General features: G+C 36.6%; 1 protein-coding gene and 1 pseudogene across 9 annotated transcripts in view; both read right to left on the bottom strand.

Moving 5' to 3' along the window:
• Window positions 1-22,985, bottom strand: part of GRIA4 (glutamate ionotropic receptor AMPA type subunit 4) — a 374,575-nt gene that overhangs the window by 140,260 nt on the left and 211,330 nt on the right. The window lies entirely within an intron of this gene.
• LOC112204957 (U4 spliceosomal RNA) lies at window positions 17,133-17,324 on the bottom strand (annotated as a pseudogene).

Below are 22,985 nucleotides of genomic sequence, written 5' to 3'. Positions count from 1 at the left end.
CAGTAAATATTAATTCAATGAGAGAAAGACAGTTGTTTGTGTTCCTATTAGCTGTGACATTCACAGCACAGAAGTAAGAATCTCTCTTATGATATCTCTAGCTTCTTATGGGGAGAATAAGACAACCTGTTTAAATCGGAAGACTGCATATCCGAACTGGAGTGAGATCTCAGTGTGACTTTGGACTCAAGTGCTCCACGGTCTTTGGATCAACAGCAACAACGAAAATGGAGGCACCCATTTGGACTTGCCAAGTCTTTATTTTAACAAGTCAGGATGACAAGAAAATGTACAAAACCTATAACCACCATCTAAATCTGCATAATTTATGAAGGAAACACTTGAATTCTAGAAAAGTAGGAAAGACATAATTTTAGAATAAAAAACTCTTTTTCAAATGAAAAAAACCAGCTTCCCAGAAAACGCTCCACACTATCCTGATTTTCTCCCCTGCCAATTCTGGGAGGTGGATCAGTAAGAAAGCTGGGCATTGGACTCCAGGCCCACAGTCCTGCTGTGAAGGAGTGCCAATCATCCACAGGCTGAACTGGCCCCTTCTGCCCACAAGGTGACACAAAGAACAGCGCTTGTGTCTTAATTTTGTCATCAAATATCAAAACTAAACATTTAAGAAAAAGTGTTGAGGATATTAGATGTAGAAACAAAAGTGAAAATAATTTTTTAAAGATTTAAGAATTTTTTTTTTTTTGAAGAACCCACTCTGTACGTTATCTTCGGTTCAGGTGTTTGAATGTTGACTTATGTGACTTTTTCAGTGATGAAACATATCAGAGAGAAACAAGGGTGAAAGAGAAGCCATTAAGATATATAGAGGAGTGCTAATCATCTGAATTTTGCCATGGAGCAAACCAAATGCTTAAAGAAGACTGAAAGAAAATTCAAATTTGTAGGGCTTTTAAATAAATAAGGAGCCATTTCTATACAGGCTAATATGTTTGTTTGTTGTTAGAGCTTTCCCTAAGTCATGGAAGGTAAGAGCAAAGTTCTTGAGGATTTAGGGCAGTTGATTATGAAAAAGTTACAAAAGTAAAGAAAGGTCAAAACCTTTTGGTTAATAATAGATGAAAAGAGACAATTTCTGAAACCATATAAACACTAAAATGGAGAAGCAGTTCAGATTCTACTTTTTTAGGAGACTGTAGCTTTCTAAGAAATGCACAATTTTTCACCATATTTTGAGTCAGTGAGATGTATGTACTATTTTAAGTTTAATAAAAGTTAAAGAGGGAATTCTGAAATTGTTTGAGAGCCTCTGAAGCAATTTTGGAGAGTCTTATAATGTGGTATAGAAACCGCATTGCTCAAGCCTTTTAAGTCTATGACAGCATGGCACTGTGCCACCAATATTATACAGCACAACAGGGTGCCTTCTAAAATGCCTCACACACATACTGCAGATATATTTGGACATTTCTGTTAAAATAAGTCAGTTCGTGTTCCCCTGCCGTATTATAAAGTTCCCATGAGTTATGCTGTCAAATTTGAGGGACGGTTTCAGAATTCTAAATGAAAATTATGTAGATGTATCCAGTACAGAAGAATAAATGTTTTGGTGACAATATTACCTGCTTTATTGTGGGTAGAAATTGGTTATTGAAGATTTTATATAGCATCAGTGAGAAAATGCTTGTGTCCAAGTGTCCAATGGTTTATAATGACCAAAAATTTGGTTCACTTTATAAGAAGAAAAATGTATGGCCTAAAAAAATGAGTAAAAGTCCTCATGGATTTTAACCTAGTAGTCAAAGGAAATCAGAATCATTTGAAATATAGTAATATTATCTGTTATAACTTGTCAAATATTAGTCAAATTGTTTTAAAATAATTTTGATTTGTATAAACTTATAAGACAATATAACTTCACTTTGGTAATAGTAACATAAACAATCTAGAAGGATCTAGTTGTTGCAGACTTAGGCAGTTCAGCATTTGCAGAAAGTTTAGATAAGGTAGGCTTAAGCCTACTTTTCCCTTACCTATAAATAAAATTTTGTAAAAGAACAAAATTAATAAAATAATAGAAAAAGTTTATTATGGTTAACAATATACTTTGGAAACATTTCTTTATAATATAATAACAAAGCTATTATAATTAATTAGAGAATTAACTAGAGAAGCTGATTATAAGAATTAAGTATCAGCCACTATTAATGAACTAGAACTAGAATTAGGTGTGTAATTTGGGGTTCTTTTTTTTTATTTTTTATTTTTTTGAGACGGAGTCTTGCTCTGTCGCCCAGGCTGGGGTGTGGTGGCGCAATCTCGGCTCACTGCAAGCTCTACTTCTTGGGCTGGGGTTCTTATTTTTAACCATTAATCCATTAATTCTCAGAAATTATTGGTTGTGCTTATAAAAGATTTTGATAAAACACACAGAAATATTTGTTTTGTAAGGAAGAGTAACGTTTTTCCATTTTATAGCAAAATAAAATGAGAGAGCGATTACATGATCTAAAAAGGTAAAAAAAAAAAAAAGGAAGTCACTGTCAGAATAGAAATGAGAATTGAGAGAATAGTATTTCCTTGGTGCTCATTATTTCAGTAAACATAATGGAAGGCATATCAGGGATTTAGACATGCAAAGAAGAGTAAATATGTTCCCTGCCTATGAACAGCTCACACTACATCAAAGGAGGCAGGTATCCCTACTCAATAGCCACAAAGATGACAGGTACATAAACATCTTCCATACAAAGTGGAAAGTAGTACATGGAATTTGAGTGCTCAGCAACAATATCCTGTCTCATTTTCCAGAGTTAGTAGAAACTGTCATATAATGCATGTCTTCATAATGTCAGACAGGAAGGGAACTCAGTCTTGGCAGTAGAGGGAAAGCTAGAGGGGGCTGGTGCATGCATGGATGGGGATGGATGAAGGCCCTGTCCATCTAAACAGGTGGAGGGCAATGAAGACACTGAGAAAGTTGAAGAAATAGAGTGGGTGGCAAGATCCAGAGAAATTCTCAAAAAAGTAAGCTGTGTTAGCAGCAGCTTGCATGTCAGTTTCACGGAGTGGTCAGGTTTCAGGGTGTCATTAGTCACTATGCTGTGACTAATACTGCCTCCAACAGAGAGGCAGCATCTTCTTCAGTCCAGTAGTTCCCTGAGTTGACTTGGGAGGTAGCAATCCTGCCTCAGGCAGATTAGAGACTCCTTTAAGAGCCAAATGGGTGTCAGCTCTTCTGCATCTGTGTAGCCAATCTAACCAATTTTGTTGGTAGTAAATTGGTTATTGAAGATTTTAATAGCGTCTATGAGAAAAAGCTTGTGTCCAAGAGTTTATAATGGCAGAACATTTTAGTTCAATTTATGGAAAGAAAGATTTGTTGCTTAAAAAATAAATAAAAGCCCTCAGGGATTTTAACCTACTAACCAAAGGAAATAAGAGCAATTTCAAATATAGTAATATTATCTGGAATAACTTTTCAAATGTTGGCCAAATTGTTTTAAAACATATAATTTGATACAATTTCCTTATATCATTCTGCAGGATCAGAACCAGAACTCTGCAGTAAGGCATTTACCTGGGAGCCATGAGAGTATAATGTATGTAACTATAAAGTAGTGGGCTGGTTCTGCAAGCCCCACAGCAGAAGAAACTCCATTACCCTATACAGAATGAAATAAAACACACATGCTACATCATTGTGTAGAAAAAGACTGATGTTACCGCTTAATTTGCAGACATGGAATTTCCAGGTTTTAATTTAAAACAAAACATTATTTTAACTCACACAAAGAGAAGCACAATTATTTGATTAGGTGACTTTATCTTTATTAGAAAATAATGCTAGTGTTAAATAATTCTTTTTTTTACCTTTATCTTCTTTTATTGAGCATTGTAACCAGCTTTTTATCAAAGTTTTATTTTAATGATCAAAACCTTAGTATAAATCTAAAAATTGCCAAAAATAGGTCAATAGTTTTGAAACCAATCTAAATAAAGTGTCTTCAAATAAGAGGAGCAGAGTGGGTGTTATCTCTTTCATCCCATTAGGAGTGTATTGGAAAGATAAGTGTAATGGAAATAGAATTCCTTATTTTGTCATGTTTCCTCACCTAGCACTACAAGACACAATAATAGCTCTTATTTGGTAACTGTAACATGCCAATACTCATATTTTCAATATTTTTGTCTTAATTGATAAAAACAATAAATATAATAATAGAATTTTTAAAATCATGGAAAATTCAGGAATTCTTGATTTAAAAAATTCTTCACACTGAGAGAAGTTACTTTATAGTAGTATGAAATAACCTCATTAAATCCTCATTGAGTTCCACACGGTGTTTCTCCTTTGCCTTCTGATTTCCAAATCTACTCTCCCCCTTCCTGTACTAATCTCACCTTCAGCAGTTGGCCTTATTGTTCCACTTCACTGAGAAAATGAAGAACATCTGGAAAGATCTACCTCCTTTATCTGCAGCACCACGGAACACTTAAATCCACACTGTGCTCCTTATTCTTTCTTCAGTAATGAAGGAACCAGGTATGCTTCCTTTTTTTCCAATGTCATTGACTCCAGCTGTGGTCTTGGATCCAGCATGTAAAGACTCATTGTGGTTCTAAGATATAGTGGGTACATTCTCACTAATGAGGAAGCACTAATTTTAACTCTTGAACCATCCTACTGTGATATGGTTTGGCTGTGTCCTCACCCAAATCTCATCTCGAATTGTAATCCCCATAATCTCCACTTGTCGAAGGAGGGACCGGGTGGGAAGTGATTGGATCATGGGGGTGGTTTCCCTCATGCTGTTCTTGTCATAGTGAGTAAGTTCTAATGAGATCTGGTGGTTTTATAAGTGTTTGACAGTTCCTCCTACACGAATGCTCCTCTCTCTTGCCCGCCATTATGTAAGATGTGCCTCTTCCCCTTCTGCCATGATTGTAAGTTTCCTGAGGCCTCCCCAGCCATGCAGAGCTGTGAGTCAATCAAACCTCTTCCTTTATAAATTACTCAGTCTTGGGTATTTCTTTATAGCAGTGTGAGAATGGACTAATACATGCTGCTAGGTCAAGACTACTATAAAAATGTTGATTGGGTTATCATACACATAAAATACAAAATCAAAGCTATCAGTATTAGAAGAAATATACACACATATAGTAAATTCATCCCTGCACAATATCATTTAAGACTATTTCTCAAAGTGTGGCTTTTAAATCATCCACATCAGAATCACCTAGTGTGCTTGTTAAAAAGAACAGTTCTGGGCTCTATACCAGATTTATTGAATCAGAATCTTTGGATGTGGGACTTACAAGCTCTGCATGTGATTAGTGTGGAAAATAAAGTTTGAGAATTCACTTAATATGATGGTACAGATAGTATTATCTACAAGTGTGCTGAGGTTGAAGCCTAAGGGGAGGAAAGTGTACATAAGAGAAGGAAGAATGCCTGTCCAGGCAGGGACAAAAAGAATATACAGAGGGCAGATGGCATGATGGTGAGGATTAGAGCTCCACCTATCAGGTAGGCTATGCTCCTCATATTACTGTATCGCTTCATGATTATTCTCAGTGGAATGGCTAAAACCTTCAAGTAAGCCACCTCAAAATGAAAGCTTCTCTATGGATAGCCTTCACATTGAAATTAAATTACGTGATGCCAATATTATTTCCCTCCTTTTGCCCCCTGAGCAAGATAAGTGAGTCAAGTACAGCAAGTCAGCACCCAGTACTTTCTTGTTTTTTATCTTCCTGTTCTATGATTGGGGTCTGATGGGAGAAGGGAGAAAGGAATACAAGATAATTGAAGATCCCCATGCTTCTATGACTATTTTCTTTCCTTTTTCTAAGAGCCTATTTCTACCAGCTTAGGGGCCTTAACTCTTTACTGGAGAAAAGCTAAGGAAGCAATTACTGAACTGAAATTTTATTAATTCACAATATATTTTTGTTATTACTTTTATCTCCTCCTTCTCCATGATGTTCCAAATCTTCTTTTATTGGCTTTTGGCTTTTATCCTCAAACATTGTAAGACCTTTCATCATGATAAACTTTTTTTCTTTCTTTTTCTTATCCAATTAATTATTGTCTTATTTTCTCCTTTTTTAAGCTAGATTTCTCAAATGACTAGTATATATCTGCTAGTTGATTCATTTTCTTGTGACCCACTTTATTTCTAGCTCTCCATTTTAATGACACCACTCTCTTAACTACCAGAGGTTTCTCTGCTTTTTCAAAAGACTTTCACTCTTTTTCATGTTGATTAAAAGCCATGAAAAAAATGTAGTTTAATAAGTATCACCTGCGAATCCTCCTAGCCAAATTGCTAATGAATCACAAATTTTAGTGAGATAATCATTTAATAAAAATCCATGGCTTTAAATGATAAAAAGAAAAAGAAAGAAAACACACACACACACACAAAATCCATGGCTTTGCAGATCTTAGGTGTACATGGCTATATTTCAACACCATTTGATTTTGCCTACTATTGCATTCACAGCTTAATTTGTTATTTGTTATAATATAGGTTAAGAAAGAAAACCATGGTATGGTATAGTTTAAATATAAATCATATCACATCTAGCTGTCTTTCCACAGATTTCGACCTTTGTATAATTTATAATATCGTATAAATGTATTAGTAAAGACTATGCCATTCAATGGTTGTACCACTCATGTATAAGTCAAATTTTGTGCAACTGATCATAGAATATTTTAACTGATGAAGAAAATCTCTACTTACAAGTTGACAATATAATTAATTTTTTCTTTCTACTGTTTCAATTTTTAAATAATTAAGTATAAAATTTAATAGTAACATTAAATAAAATATTGAAATAAATTATTGAATAAGTAACAAGAAACACAGAATAAAGAATAACATATTTCAGCTCTTTGGGAATTTCAACTTAATATTCACATTTCTCAAAAGTAGGGCTTACTTTGTATTTATAACAAAATATAAGCAATCAAAAATCTTACTTATTCCCTGATCTTATACATATATTGATTGAAACTCTTGAATCAAATACACTATACTAATGAACTATATTTACTAGGGTGATGTTAAAATTTATTGAAGACTATTTGCAGCAGGCTGACATTTAAAGAATCAGCCTAAATAGGTTTTCTCTTTGTTAGTACATCAACTTGCTGCAGGCATGCTCTAGGCCTAGATGTCTGCTCGAACCCACAGGGAACTGAACTTATTGGCTCATGCCACACAGCATGGTAGCAAAAAAAAAAAAAAAAAAAAAAAAAAAAGTCTTTTTGTAGCAGGACAGTAATACTTACATCTGAAACCTTCTTTAAATAACTCTATGTTTCATTGCATATTTCTGGTGAAAGCCACATTTTCCATAACTTCTTTGATTCACTTAAGACCTTTTCTGTCCTCTTATCCTTAAAATGCCAGTATGCTTCCCACAGAGAATGCTAGCATGGTTCTCCAAAAACACACTTAATTAGTGGAGTCAAAATGTAGCAGCATGCTGCCAAGTGACACTCTGTTTAGTGAGGCTGTACTCATGTAATGTGTAGGCTGATTTTAGCATGGAATTTAGCTTTGTAATGCATGGGGACAGATGTATGAGTGGCATGCAATAATTTGGGATCCAAGTCCTATATGTCCTTAAATGCTTTTCATTGAGTTTCTATTATACTTGCACAGGTTAATTTACCATATTAATACTCATTATCTTGAGTAATTTTGACATTAAAAAGAGATGAAAGGATTGAGATATGGAGTAGGGATGTCTTCTTTATGTATCTCTATGTATTTTAGTGTGGAGACATAAAGAGAACAACTTCTGGAACTGTGTCAGCTCCTCTGTCAATTCTCTCATTTTATCTAATTACAACTTATTCTTAGATGTCCCTGGCACCACATAATTTTGTGTGTTTCTAAAGTCATGGCAATTAACACATTTTACAACAACTATCCTTTCATTGACTGTCTTGACATAATCCAAATAATCAGTAAATGAATTAAAATAAAATATTCTGGAATGGAAAGGCATAGTAAAATGATTGTAGGTGAACATTGCTTTCATTAAAATAAACAGTTGAGACTCAGCCAGAAACTATGACTAGAGAAAAACAATATGAATATAACATATATTGAACATGTAGAAATAATAAGGTAACAGGACTGGAATATGGTTGTGGATAGGTAGGAGAACATGTAAGGTCTCTCTATTTCACACTTTTGACAGCACATAGCCAATCTGCACTTTAAAAAATAGAAACATGTAGTTAAGACTAAAACAAAAGCAACTATAATGACTCTGGCCTCCTAGTATTATTTACAGTTTTCTTTCCTTAATATTAGAGGACTCTTGTGGGAAATATGTTTTGTTGGAATTTATTTGAAGTTCATCAGTTGCTTAACCCTTTGTCCCAGTTTCCTTTACTTCTAATAAATTCAGGTAGAATACTTATTTATTTTATGTATAAAAATAGCATTATTTTTTGAACTCACTTTTGCAAAATTATTTCCATCCTACCATCTGTATCTGTCTGTATCTATATCTATATCATCTATAGATCTTCCATTATATTTGTACAGATTGGTTTATCAGGTTAATAATTATGTTGAATAATTTAGATGTTACAAAGAAATGGAAGGACTGAGATATAGCATAAGAATATGTTTATATCTACATGTGTACGTATGAGAGAGATGGAGGGAGACAGGTGAAATAATGTTCATCAAATATTAGCACTGGTTATTTTTGGATAATAACCCTATCGTAACCCAAGAAACTTATATGGTTTCTCACACCTAATAAGCATCCAGTAAAGATCTGTTGTATGCGTGACAAGAAAGGAAAACTGCATAGAAATACAGCGTGAAGAAGTGGAAGCTCTCAGAATAAAATTCTGATAAGGGAGTGCTGAAAAAGGGGTTTGCCAAAAGACGTGGGAATTTGAAGGAAGCAGTAATGATAAATTATAAAAAAAAGATGATTTACAGTCACATAAATTTGGGATTTAAAAGATAACGAGAGCTGTTTCTACCAATAAAAAAGCATGTTAAATTTCATACTTGTAAGATTTGTTCAATAGCATTACTCAAGGCAGAGATCACCAATTACCTTTCTTCATTGTTTGAGAAAAAAATAACCTATATTCTGAAAGCCGTACACCAGAAAGAGAAGGAGTGGAATACAGTCACTAAAAATGCCGAAGGACAATGTCAGCCACCCTTGAGTCCCAGCTTCTGCCACATCTTCTCTGCTAAGGCTGATAACTGTAAGACAGAAAACTCCTAATTTAGATAACACAGGTATCTCCATGGACAAATGAAAAGCAAGGACTTGATCTTTAATATAATTGAGCGGCTCAGTGGAAACAACTGAATTGGGAGTCGGAGGACAGTTCCACTCTGGAATAATCACTTCTCTCGGCTTCAGTTTGCTCATCTGTAAAATGAAGATACTAATACCAGCCCTGTGTACTTCAGAGGGTTGCAGCAGAGAACAAATTAGATAAAGTAAGTGAACATGCTCTGTAAACTGTAAAGCACTACACAAGGCAAACTTATCATTATTTAAAGTCATCCTAGATGCTCCACAGCAGGGAGAAAGTGAGAAGGAAAAAGCAGCTTTTCCATTCATTAACACCTTGTCTCTGGGAGACCCTCAGAGAGCTTGTGTAAAGACAGTAATAGAAAGTTAATCACCCTGTGTTAAGCAGACATCTTTGCATTCATTTTAAGGAAATGGCTTTTACTGCTCTGTCTCATTCCAGCAGATATATGTCAAGTTGCTGTGGCTTTCTGACTGCTCTTTCTCAGAATGCTCTACTGGATCTCACTTTTCGGTTGCATACATTGCAGGGTTATTGTTTCAGGCTCTTCTTCCCAAACCTGTTTTGCTTTGATGATTTCACTGATTCCCCGGCCTTACTGAGCTCCAAATCAACATTTCCTACTATCCATCGCATACCTAAGTCTGGAAGTTGCACAGGCCCCTCCAATCCAGCATGTCCAAGGTGGAATTCACTGTCTTCTCTGCTACGCTTACTTCTCCTGGGTTTTACATTGCTATTTACTCAGTGTCCCCATTTAGAAAGTACAGAGCCAGGGATATGGTGGATGTTTTTGCACTGCACAACTCTGAAGGGTGTCATTCATACGATGGCGTCTTAGAATGGAGCCAATGCTATACGTAGCATAACCTGCAGAGCTGAGCATTGCAACCCTCCCAAAAGCTCCACCACTTGCTCCCCTATCTCAATGGTTGCTCATTCCTTGATTTCCTACAATAGAGAAGAGTCTGTGGACAATTCACAATTTATCAGAGGCACTCGCTTTAATACCCACGACACTTTATAATGTTTCTCCTTTTACGTGATGAGTACGGGGACAATATTCTGAGCATGAATTGTTATGTATGAATATTGTAACACAGGAAGGATTTTTGTATTCATTTTAAATGCACATTTTAACACTGCATACAAATGAGTGTTGTGTGTGTATTTAGTAAGGCATCTCCAAAGATAGCCCCCAACAGTGTCCTTTTCCCATATGCTCATGCTATTCCTGATGTCATGAGATGGAGCTTATTTCCTTTCCCCTTAATCTGCACTGGCCTTGTGACTAGTCTTGACCAATGACATGGAGCTAAGAGAGATGCAATTGAAGATTTGCTAAGTGCTTGCACACTGGAACTTATCCTTTGAAACACTCCTTCTTGGAACGTACATGTCATGCTTTAAGAAAGCCACAAGGAGGAGAAAAAAGGAATATTGGTTAATAGACCCAGTGGAGATACCAGCTGAGAGCTGATACCAACTTGCCAGGCATATGAATGAACCATCTTGGACATTCTATCCCAGTCAAGTACCCAAATGAGTATAGACCCAGCCATCATCACAGGAGCAGAACTACTCAGCTGAGTCAAGTCATCACAAAAAGTCATTAGAAATAATAAATGCTTTTTAAAGTTACCACATTTGGCATGGTTGATAGATAAATAAAAAATTGTGTGTGTGTGTGTGTGCGTGTGTGTATAATTCACCTCTCTTAGGAGTCTAAGATAAAGACAGATAAGATCACTAGCTAAAAGTGACATGTACACTTTTGGTTGAAATGGTTTTCAAAATAATTCTCTGCAATATTCAGCAAAACTACCTGTTAAGGCAGTGGGAGAAATAATAGAAAAGTGGAAAGGAAGGCCACAGAGATGAGTCAAACAGGCCCTTTGCCTGGGTGGAGAATAGGTCTCTTAAGCCAGGCTTCTGCCTATCCTTTTATGTGTTATGCCTATGTCCAATTGAGTAGATAAAACTGCAAGTGAGGAATAGAATCCATGACTGAGAAGCTTCAAACATTTCTTCCACTTTGAAATTTCGTAAGTAGACCACCTACTATCTGCTCACTTGTGTATAAGACCAGAAAACCTGCTGAGATCTAGCTTATCATCTACATGGCTAGTGCCATCATCAACTCTATAGGGGCTATGAGCCAGCCAGCAGAGAAAAGTCTGTCTTTCTCCTCCCAAGTCTTCATCTTAAGTGGAGCCTCCAGGTTCTACATAAATAGCCTAGAGACAAAATATTCTGTATTTGAATAAACTTGAATAAATTTTAGTTGGCATTTTGAAATCCAAGTCCAGCACAATTCCCACGTCCACTTTCACTATTTTAGTTCATATCCTCATCATCTTTGAGACCAAGCCACTGCACTAGTTTCCCAAATAGTCACCCTGTCCATGGTTCCTATTTTATTCCATCAATAATCCATAATGCTACCAGTGGTATTTCTAAAACACAAGTCTGTCACCTCACTGCCCATTTAGAAAACTTACTAGTGAAATTTTCAGCATACAGAATGGCGTAATTGTCAAGAGCACTGGAAGATCTTCGATGTTAAGCTAAGGGGTTTGAGTTTCATGCAGCAGGCAATAGAGAATCAAAGTAGTATTTTGAAAATGTCCTTTCAGTCCTTTCAGTATCAGATTTATGAACTGCTTTGATTTTAGCCAGGTCTATCAGTCTGTTAGTTTTGTTTTATAGTGATCAAAATAATTTTCTGCAGGCTTCTATTTTTATACTTTTCCAGCTCTCTTCTGCACATTTTCTCTTTCTCCAATTCACATTCATTCACATGCCTCCCCAACTCAGCCCTCCCTATGCCTGTCTTTCCTTGAGTCTATAATTTTAAACTTATATATGGATAAAATAGCTTTCTGCTTCTCTCTCTTCAATTTCTATCATCTACAGAAAGTGGAACCAGTCCCAATGGATTACATGCATTTCTCCCTTTCTGCAAACTTCTCCCCAAACAGACACCAGCACCTCTCTTAGTATATGTTGACATAGTGTGAAGGAATATGTCTTCTTATAGCTAGGCCACTTTAAGTGGTCCCTCTGGCACTAGGACTAACTCTCTGTGGGTAGTTGATCATGTTTCAATTTAAACTGCCTGGCAAAGTCCCTTCACTTTTCACAAACACAATTGCAATGGCTGTTCCTGGAAGCTAGCAGTCCTTGCCACTTTTGTCACTGGCAGGTAAGGGTGGTAATTAAAATCATTCCACAGCCATCCGCTGAAGTCTCCTCAATTTGTGGCAGACTGGCTGAGTAAGAAGATGAAACATGAGGAGACACTTCTTTTCTTGACTCCACGTAACTCCCACTAAAGAGCTAGTTAGTGGTCTTGCATTGCCAGGAAGTTGGGGTGTCAGCTTAGAAGGGACTTGATGTTTCAGTTCCTCATTTTAGACATATCCTCAGTTCAAGGCTCTCTGCCTTACTGATTAGATGGTCTTCTGCAAATTACTAAGTCTTAATGAGCCTCATTATTCCTATCTGTAAAAGGGTTATAATAGGATCTGCTGAGAATTAGAGATTATCAGTCTATTTGTGTGTGTGTGTGTGTGTGTACATCACTGGATATAGCACACAATAAATAGCAGCTGTTATTGTTAGATGATTCTATAAACAACCCCTTTGCCTGTTTCAAGTCTGTCTGGGAATACTGGGAACTCTATGTCTCCTCTCTATTTTCAAGTTTTTAATTTTTAATATCAGCAAGCCATTCTTTCTGGTAAGGCTGAAAATTGTCTCTGAATATTTGGAGTGCTTCAAGTAGCTGAACATAGGAAACTCATGTCAAAAATTATATCTTGGGACACCCCATGGAATAAGAAGTAGTCCTCAAAGATATAAGGCTATGAGGATTTCAGATAACCCATTTCCCAGTAATTGTATTACTGCCTCCTGAAAATTTTGTACACCATGTATGGAAAATCAAATCACAGGCCTCACAAAGAGTGAAAGTCTGAAAGCCTCATACTCTTTTTTTTTTTTTTAATGAAAACATTGAGATTTATTTCACCAGTCTTTCATCTTCTAGAAAGTCTCCTGACTGGCAAAATGTCATGTTTAAATCTGTCCTCATTTTGCATTGTGACTAAGTGCAAACTTGCCAAAGTATAATTTTCATCCATGTTGGCAGCCTCAGATAATACCCTGTATTAGCTGTCTCAGGTAGGAACCGCCAATGCTGCCTAGGTAGCATTTCCAACATATGAAATTATCTGGATACATACCACATACAGGGGTAGTGATGGTTAATGTGCCAACTACGGTTCCTACTGCATCATAAGAAATGTATGCTTGGCTATGTCATTTGTTCACCTTTAAATGTCTTTCCGGGTTCATTCTGAGCACAGCGGCTTTTATACAGAATAAAACAGTCTTGGAGGTTTTATTTTCCCTCTACAAACGCCCAGAGGCTCTAGTTCAGTTGAGAAACAAATTAAATTTTGTGAAAGAGAAACAGTAATATGTTTGAAATATCCAGAGCTGTTTCCCTTCAGCTGCATTTAAAAATGACTAAACTGATTTAATTCACATTGTGATGTCAATTGTCAGATTGGAATAAGATCTTGTGGACATATCTTTAATGACTAAAAATAGTATGGCAATAAAAATTCTACTGAAAAAGCTGCCCTGTTCCCACTGATAGTATCTTAACAAAGCATTACATATAAAAAGTGCTTGCCACATGGTTTTTAAATATTGTGCACTAAAATCCTCCTTTATACCAGAAACATGTCAAGTGTTTGGCAGAATCAGATTAATTATTTTATCCTTGAATACATAAAAAGCAAATTTAGTTGATAGTCTATTGACTTAACCAGAAGTTGTTGATTTAAAAATATTTATATAGTATAATAAAATGTAAGGAGACTTAATAAATGCATATTTTCCCTATTTGGTATCCCCATTAATTTCTCTTCTGTTCTTTTGGTGATGAAATCATAAAATAATCAGCAGTTATACTGCATAGCTCTATTTCTTCTCTAGCTCTGCAGCACTGATGAATGGAAGAAAATTTTGACAGTTTTTTTTAGATCTCATTATCTTTTCCTTTTATGAATGACGGTGGTACCAGAATATCCACACCATTCTCTTTTCTATCATCCTCTGACTGTAAAATAAAATTATAGAACATTTTAGTAAACCTCTGAAATGAAGAAGATTTATTTTAAGATAAGTTTATTTAACACGAGAAAATTTTTCAAAATAGAAATTCAACTTCAGGTTATTCCTTCAATTTACTGTTTTTTTTCTTCTAAATATTTTCTATTCTGCTTAATAGTAATGAATCAGCAACATAATTTAAAAATCTCCACTAAAGTAATGTCACTGATTTGATATTGTATCATATATAACAAATATTATTTTACTATGACAATATTTTCTTGATTCTTAGTCTGAATAAATACTTTTGGAAACTGCTGATTTGAAGTAGAAACTATGGAATTACCCAAGCCTGGAAATCATTTTCACTTTATGATTTAGAGCAGGAGCCAGGATAACTTGTTAGCTTGTCAGTAGTGTAAAGTCTCAGATCCATCACAGTTCTTGACAATTTGGCAATGCAGCTGGAACAGTGAGTGGTAGGGCTTTCTGGATGAGGAAGGATGAAGGTCTCACAAGCTGATTAATAGAATTTGGAAAAAAATCCATAGGTATCAATAACAAAGATGTTGACTAAACTATATGTCAACCAGGTTATACAAGGTTCTCCACTTTATTGCCTATTAATGAGAAGGAACTGGGGTGGTGGTTGCTGACCAAAGAATAGGAAATAGGGTTAAAGACAACTGCCGATATAGTGCCCTAGTTGTTAACTCTGTTTCGCACAGGAGACTTCCTTGACAATTTGGATGTTCGTAGGCCCAACTGTTAAAAGCATTATGAAGATTCACTCTGTGTAGGCAGAGGTTTTCCCCTATCAGAAAACAGTTCCAGAATCGCATAACCTCGCTGAGTGAGAAAGGCGAGAAATATGTGACTTCCGAAACCAAATCAATTTTAAGAACTTAGTCTGATTTGCTTGGAAAATGAGAGAAGCATGCAATTCTTGTTAAAGGTGAATGTCAAGAGCAAGGCCATCTAAAGGCTCAGCTTCTCCTGCAATCTATCATGACAAACCTGGATCCATTCAGAGAAGACAATAAAATATCTAAGAATATTTTTGCAGTGAATATTGGCTGCTCTATGGAAGCTTTGTCCCTCTTGGATAGATGTCCCTAAGACAGACAGGCTCCAGTTGGAAACCATAGATGAGGCATTCACTAGTTTTCAGGCTCTTACTGCCCTGGATTTGGCTTGTAATCAGATGCAGGTGTCCCATGGGGAATGAGAAACTGACCCAAAGAAGTCTACAAGTCTAGTGGCTGCATAGATTGAAATGAAAAGTGAGAGCAATGCCTTGTTTTCATGGCATAGAACCCCTTTCTCCCTGCAACCTCTCTCTCCCCACTCCATATCCCCTCCATCCCATGCTACCCCAATTTCAGCTGCTTTAAGGAAAAAGATGTTTAGGGGCAGGGCTGAGGCCAGCTTGTCCTCAAGGGGAACTGAAGGTTATACACACACGTCTGAGTATGCCGGGGAGGCAAGGGAATCAAATGTTTAAGGCTTTGTTGGATACGGGGCCCACCAGCCCATCTGGTCCTGCTTAGGAGAGGGGACATCCAAATTCAACTATAGGGTTTGGATGGAATTCACCATGGAAAGGGAAGCTAAAGTGGTGCTGTGAGTCAATTTCTTTGGGAGAATTTAATGTACTATTTTTGCGGCTTCCACGCAGAATATATAATTGGTATTGTATGCCTGTACTAGGAATGTTCATAAATATCATAAGGGATCTCCCAATTCAGAAGAGCCACAAATAGAGAGGTGGTAGTACCTTTAGTGTCTCACAAACCTAACGACCCCTTGAGCTAAATGACTGTGACTGATGATTTTTACCAATTGGATCCTCTGGGCAAAAGGAGACAGCCTTCACCCAGAGGCACCCCTAAGGGGTTTGGAGATCTTTGTCTCTTAGATGCAGATACCAGGTACATGCTCTTGTAAATTACTGTATTCTTGTTGAAACTGAATATCTGAGGCATAGAAGCCTTGTGGCTGGCCTAATGTCTCTATTTTGGGGTAAGTCAACTTGGACTCAATTGTGTTAAAAGGTGGAAAAGACAAGCAAGCCTCAATTGTTAGATAGAAATGTTTATTCAAGAACGTAGCTGGCCTGAACCCAGCAGCATCTCAGCTTTAGGTAAAAAGGAGGCACTCTATTGCCTGAACCACATTGCTGGCTCAGCAGTTCCCATAAATGCCTAGGCCTGGTTCAATAATAGTTCAGCTGGGCTGAAACCCAGTGATGTCCCCTGGACTGCTGCAGCTGTACATATGAAGCGCCAGTCATGCAAAATCAAAAATGAATGTGGCCACTTGGCTCAGTGGGCAGAACTCAAGGCTGTTCTCATAGTCTTGGCCAATATTCCCCTTGATAAATCTTGTTATAGTTTTACTGATTCTTGGGTGATTTCCATTGGCCTAGCTTTTTGGTTCGACACTTGGAAAACTACAGACTGGAAGAGTAATGTTATCCATCTTTGAGACCATAAATAGGGTAAACAAATTGTGGCTGTTGATTGAAGTCTCTGAGTCGTTCACTGACCTCAGTGACTAACAATGGAGAAAAGACCATTCTCTGATGAGACTGACTGGAATCAAAGTCTGATCAAGCCTGTACCTCCTGGATGGCTACCGTTGCTCCCTAGAGGCATCATTATACTGGCCGTGGCAACACATCTGCCATCTTATACCAGGCACAAAATAAAAAGCCTTAAGTATCTCTGGCTGTAGATTATGTACCCCACAGATGATTGTGGAGATACTTCAAAGATAAGGCTAGCCTTGATTTCTTGCGAGATCTTCCTGGAGGAATAACTGACTTGTTATTTATGCACATTCTGTTTTCAATTAGTAGTAATCGTGCTTCAGATAAACCTCACTGGCTATGATACTGCCACTGCGCAAAGCTATTTATGCACATTCTGTGAGGCAATTATTAACTCCAGGGAGAACAATATATGGTACAAATATAATCACGTTGTTCTACATGGCTCAACTATAAATAATATTTAAATAGGCATAGAAATGAGAACACTAAATATTGTGATGCAACACTATTGTGAATATTGGGGAAGCAACACGTGTAGGTGGGTGTGTTTTGTGATAGTGGAATAAGCTGTTGGGGAGCTACATCTTCATCTTCCATAGTAGGAAGTCAGATATTGTTTAATAAAAAATTAAGAAATAGTATAAAATGCTATTTGAGAATAAAGAAGTATACACCATAAGAAACAACTAAAACAGCTGAAAGTGGTTGCCATTGAGAGTGAGAATTGGGATGAACAGGGGGTGGAACCAGAGGCTGTGGGATGTTCTTAAGCCTAACTGAACTGTTTGACTCTTAAAACTATATGCCTACTGTATTGGTCTGCTAAGGCTGCCATAACAAAACACCACAGCCTGGATGACTTAAACAGCAGAGATTTCTTTTTCACAGTTCTGGAGATTAGAAGTCCAAGATCAGGCTGTCAGCAGGTTTGGTTCCTTCTGGGGCCTGTATCCTTGGCTAGCAGATGGCCGCCTTCTCCCTCCATCCTCACATGGTCTCTCCTTTGTGCACACGCACCACTGGTGTCTCTGTATGTCCAAATTCCCTTTGTATAAGGACATCAGTCAAATTGGATTAGGGCCCACACTAATGGCTTCATTTTAACTTAATCTTATCTTGAAAGGATCATCTCCAAATACAATTATATTCTGATGTACAGGGGGTTAGGCTTACAACATATGAATTTGGAGGGGGATACAATTCAGCCCATGAAACATGCATTAATAATAAAAAAATCCCGTCTCAAAAACCTCCTTTAGATGTAAACCATGTAGAAGGCAATAATTATCTGGAGCATCAAACTCCATTGTCAGTCCCAATTGCAATATCCATAGATCTTATTATACTTTGTTCATTATGCCAAGACTTAGAAACATTTAATTTTAGATTTATTTATTATGTTTCAGATAAGATAGCAGTAACCACAATATCTTGGGAAAATGCCACACCACTCTTTTCATCAGCTGTATCCACTCGATTCTGCAAAATGTCCTTTCCACCACCTGCTTTCTTGAGTTCCCATCAGCAGTTCTTCAAGCCTCTTATCCATGTTTTGTCCCGTTTTCTGTATTTTTTCTTCTCTTTCTTACTTATTACCTTATGTTTTTTTCCACAAGAACCTAACCACAGCATTCTTGCCTCTTCTTGTAGAAGAAATTGGATGTTTATGACAAGAGAAGAAAAAAAAGAAATCCACCTCTTCAGTCTGTAAATAGTGGCTTCTGTAATTCAAGCTGTGTTCCATAAGTCAGAACTAGCTCTGGTTAAATCCGCTGGGAGACATACATGAATCTGCCAACAAATATTGTGATTCCAAATGAAGTTTTGTAAACAGTGATATGAATCCTGCTTTATCACAATGCATTTGAGAAGATCCTGACAGAAATCCTGAACAAGATTAATGGGGAAATACGAAATGGGATTGAACTAAGAGAGTTAATATATTGCCTGGTACCACTATCATTCTAAAATAGCAGAAAACATTGGAAGAGGCTATAAATACATACTGAAAAGAACTCAGTACTTACAACATGATAGAAGAAGAAATGTTCAGAAGCATCAATTGTATTAAAGACAGCAGAAAGAGTAATAACCAAAAATACATTTACTCAACATTTACACTCTACTCAGTCCTTGCAAATAATTTCCTTGCAAATATTATACACTCCCATAAGAAAATCAATTTTTATTATATACTTTTGTGACATATTAACCCCATCTTCTTTCTCCAGATGGTTTCACTTTCTTAACTGGCATTATACTATTATTATGTTAAGAAGATATTAAAACATACCACAAGGATAATTAAACTCCAATTCACCATACTTTGTTTTAATTACTCAATTACCAAAGCAAAACAAAATTTAAGTAAAATTACATGAATGTATAATTGAAGAAGCACATGAACAAATATGGTAAAAGGAAAATTTGGGTAGAAAAATCATTGCATTCCCTGAGCACCCTACAATTGCTCAGACATTATGCCAGACATTATGCTAAGTGTTACAGACATGTAAAGGTAATGAAAACAAGTTTCCCTCCTAAGACTTTGCAACCTACTTGGTGACACTGACCTGCATAAGTATAAACATTTATAGTGAGTGTCTGACTTCCTCTCATTTTTCCCCCCTCATAATTCTGTTAAATCAAACTGAAGGAAAACAGAAAGGTCTTGGGTAAATGAAACTTCACATTCTTTTACTCAAAGAGCCACTCTGATTTCCTCTGGGGTAGGCATTGGGCAGCACTCCTAGCTATATGTCGTCTGCCTGGCATTTAAACTTTATCTTGATTATTATTGCATGCCAGTCATGAAATTATATTTATATTATTTGTCAAGTTCCTCATTACTCTGAAGAAAGATGCTACAGGAGTTTAAATAACCCTACGTCTACAAAGGCACAGCCTGGCTTAAAGCTAAGCATTTCAGTTACACTTACGCTTTAGGTATTAGCATCTCTTTGTAATGCAAATTGTTCTACAGCAAAAGGATTTTCCCGGTTCTGGGAACCTGCATGGTGAGCGCAGCAGTGTCTAGCTCACCTGCAATGTGCAGTAGTTCTGCAGCATTATATGGGTACCTCAAAGCAGCAGTGAGATCAGCCTGACTCGGCTTAATATGGTAAGTCATGGTTTGTGCCAGTTACTGGCCTAATGTGTTAAGTGTGTGTGGGTATTAAGAATTTTTTAGCATAAATTTTATGGGAAAATTATGAACAAGAAATGAAATTTACAGAATTCAAATTATGAAGAGTCTCTGATATACTTTGGATATTTATCCCTGCCCAAATCTCACGTTGAATTGTAATCCTTACTATTGGAGGTGGGGTCTAGTGGGAGGTGTTTGAGTCATGGGGGTGGATCCCTCATGGCTGGGTGCTGTCTTTGAAATAAGTGAGTTCTCACATGATCTGGTGGTTGTAAAATGTGGCATTTCCTCCCCCGCCCTCTCTCTCTTGCTCCTGCTTCTACCATGTGAGACACCGGCTCTCCCTTTGCCTTCCACCATGATTATAAGGTTCCTTAAGCCTCATCAGAAGCCAAGCAGATGCCAGGACTATGCTTCCTGTACAGCCTGTAGAACATGAGCCAATTAAACATCTTTTCTTTATAAATTACCCAGTTTCAGTTATTTCTTTATAGCAATGCAAGAACGACCTAATACCCCCTCCTACAATTTCTTCAGAGGGAACAATATTGCCAAAATCAAATTGCTTCAATACAATTTTAACTAAATCATTCAGATTTTGATTTTCCTTTGTTTTCCTATATTGTTGTTATTATTTTCTGAAACCATGTTCTAAAGTACAAATTTTGACTTTTACTTTATGAAAGTTTAAGCTTTTATCTCACCTTTTTATTGAGTGTTGAAACTGAGTGAGCTCTCAGTTTTGGATGTCTAAATATTCAGTGAAATTTCAAATTGAACAGAAGGTGTGAGAGTGAGGAAGAGAGGTCAATGGTACAGTAAATAGAGAACCAATTTAAACACAAAAACAATAACAAAAACTAATAAACGTTCAGGCCTCATATACCATCCGGGAAGTTTTCGCTCTTTCTTCTGTTCTTAACAGCCTGCTGACCAATTTTTGGTTTGGAAAATAAGACAAAGATTGCATATGGCATATATAAATCAGGAAAGGCTACATTTCAGATTGTGGAGTCTAAGTAAAAATTTTAGTGACTTTGTCTGTTGTTCCTTAAAGGGCTATTACATTTCTGACCCTGTCTCTAAAGATCTTAAAATTCAGTGAAATTGACAGAATGCTATAGACTATGAATCACCTACAAAAATTAGAGATCAATGGAAATAAACAGAAAAAAATAATTCTGACAACATAGATGGAAACTTGATGGATTTGGAGAATTTCACTTGGCAGTTGAAGAATGAGGATTTTCATGTAGGAAAAATGGCAGAAAATTCATTTCATATGCAAGACTGAGAGAACATTGCATATGAAAACTGCCCAGTGAGATGCCTGGCATGGGGGAGCCGACAAATAAATATATATTTTTTCCCTATGACCAAAGATAAAGAGGGTCCATGACTGGCATGTTTGAGGAAGGGTTATTTGAAGAGCATGGCTGGAGTGAACAGTGTGCAAAGGAATGATGGAAAGAGACAAGATGTCCCAATAGAAAAAGTTGTGCTTTGAATGCAAAAATGGTTTCCTTTACCTACTAGTTGCGTGATCTTACTCTCTAGGCCTGAGTTTCCTTATCTGTGAAAAGAGGATTATTTCAGTTTCCTAGGGATGTGGAAACAAAGTGCCACAGATTGGGTAGTTTAAAACAACATAAATTTATTGTCTCACAATTTTAGGGGCTAGAAGTCTGAAGTCTGCTCCCTCTGAAGGGCCATGCTCCCTCTGAAGCTTGGAGGGGACTCTTGCCCTGCCTCTTCCTAGTTTCTGGTGGTTTTCTGGCAATCTTTGTCATTTTTTGGCTTGGAGTAGTATAACTTCAACCTCTGCCTTTGTGGTGACATGGTGTTCTTCCTGTGTATCTCCATCTTCACATAACCATCTTCTTATAAGGATACTAGTCACACTGGGTTAGAGGCCCACCTGCTCCAGGATGGCTTCATCTTAACTAATTACATCTTCAATGACTCTACATCCAAATAAGTTCATGTTCTGAGGTAATGAGGGTGAGAATTTCAATATATCATTTTTTAGATGAACACAGTTCAATGCATATCAGAGATAATAGTAATACCTATTTATTTCATTGTGTTGCTGAGAGATTTAAATATAATAATGTGTGATAATGTATATATGTTATAAAACAAAACTTTTCATGCAATTTTATCTACACTTACCCCCTACCCAGGAGCGTTTCATGTGCCTATAACCCCTCAGAGAGTAGAGAAACTCCCACAAATGTTATATTTGAACTATGAATATGAAATATAAGTATTCTTTAACTGAATTTTTGGTACACTGTCAACGATACCTAAGATTGTATTTTTCAGTAAGAAAGTGTAATTTTCTGATTGCTTGTAAAGATGCAATTAATGGGAGTTAAAATTAATTGAGTGCATGTTATGTGCTGAGTACTGTTATGAGTGATTTATGAGAATTAATTGTCACCAAAATAGGCTCATGATCATTTTTATTTTACAGATGAGGAAATAGAGGTACAGAGATATTAACTGCCTTACACAAGGTCATATAAATAGTAAGAGTTAGAGCCAGGATCCAAAATCACATAGTATGGTATTAGACCACAGGTTCTGAAATTCTTCCCTGTATGTCTTTCAATCAGAGCATGCACATAAATAAGTAAAGAGCCATTTCTACTTTTCCACCTTTAGTTGCCCTAGTTCTTGAAATCATAAATGTTTCACCATGCCTCAAAGGACAAATTATATACTAAAATAAACTGACAGTGTCCAAACCCAAATGGCTGCTTTTTCAGTCCTTAATCCATGTACCTTAGAAAGATGAAGAGAAAAATTGTTTTCCATTGTCCTGACTTCCTTGTATAAAGTGTGTGGTCATGAAATTTAACCTAATTAAT

The sequence above is a fragment of the Pan troglodytes genome, chromosome 9 (genome assembly GCF_028858775.2).
Source record: "Pan troglodytes isolate AG18354 chromosome 9, NHGRI_mPanTro3-v2.0_pri, whole genome shotgun sequence".
NCBI lineage: Eukaryota > Metazoa > Chordata > Mammalia > Primates > Hominidae > Pan > Pan troglodytes.
Note: the sequence above shows the minus strand (reverse complement) of the source record. Positions and strands in the feature narration are given on the sequence as shown.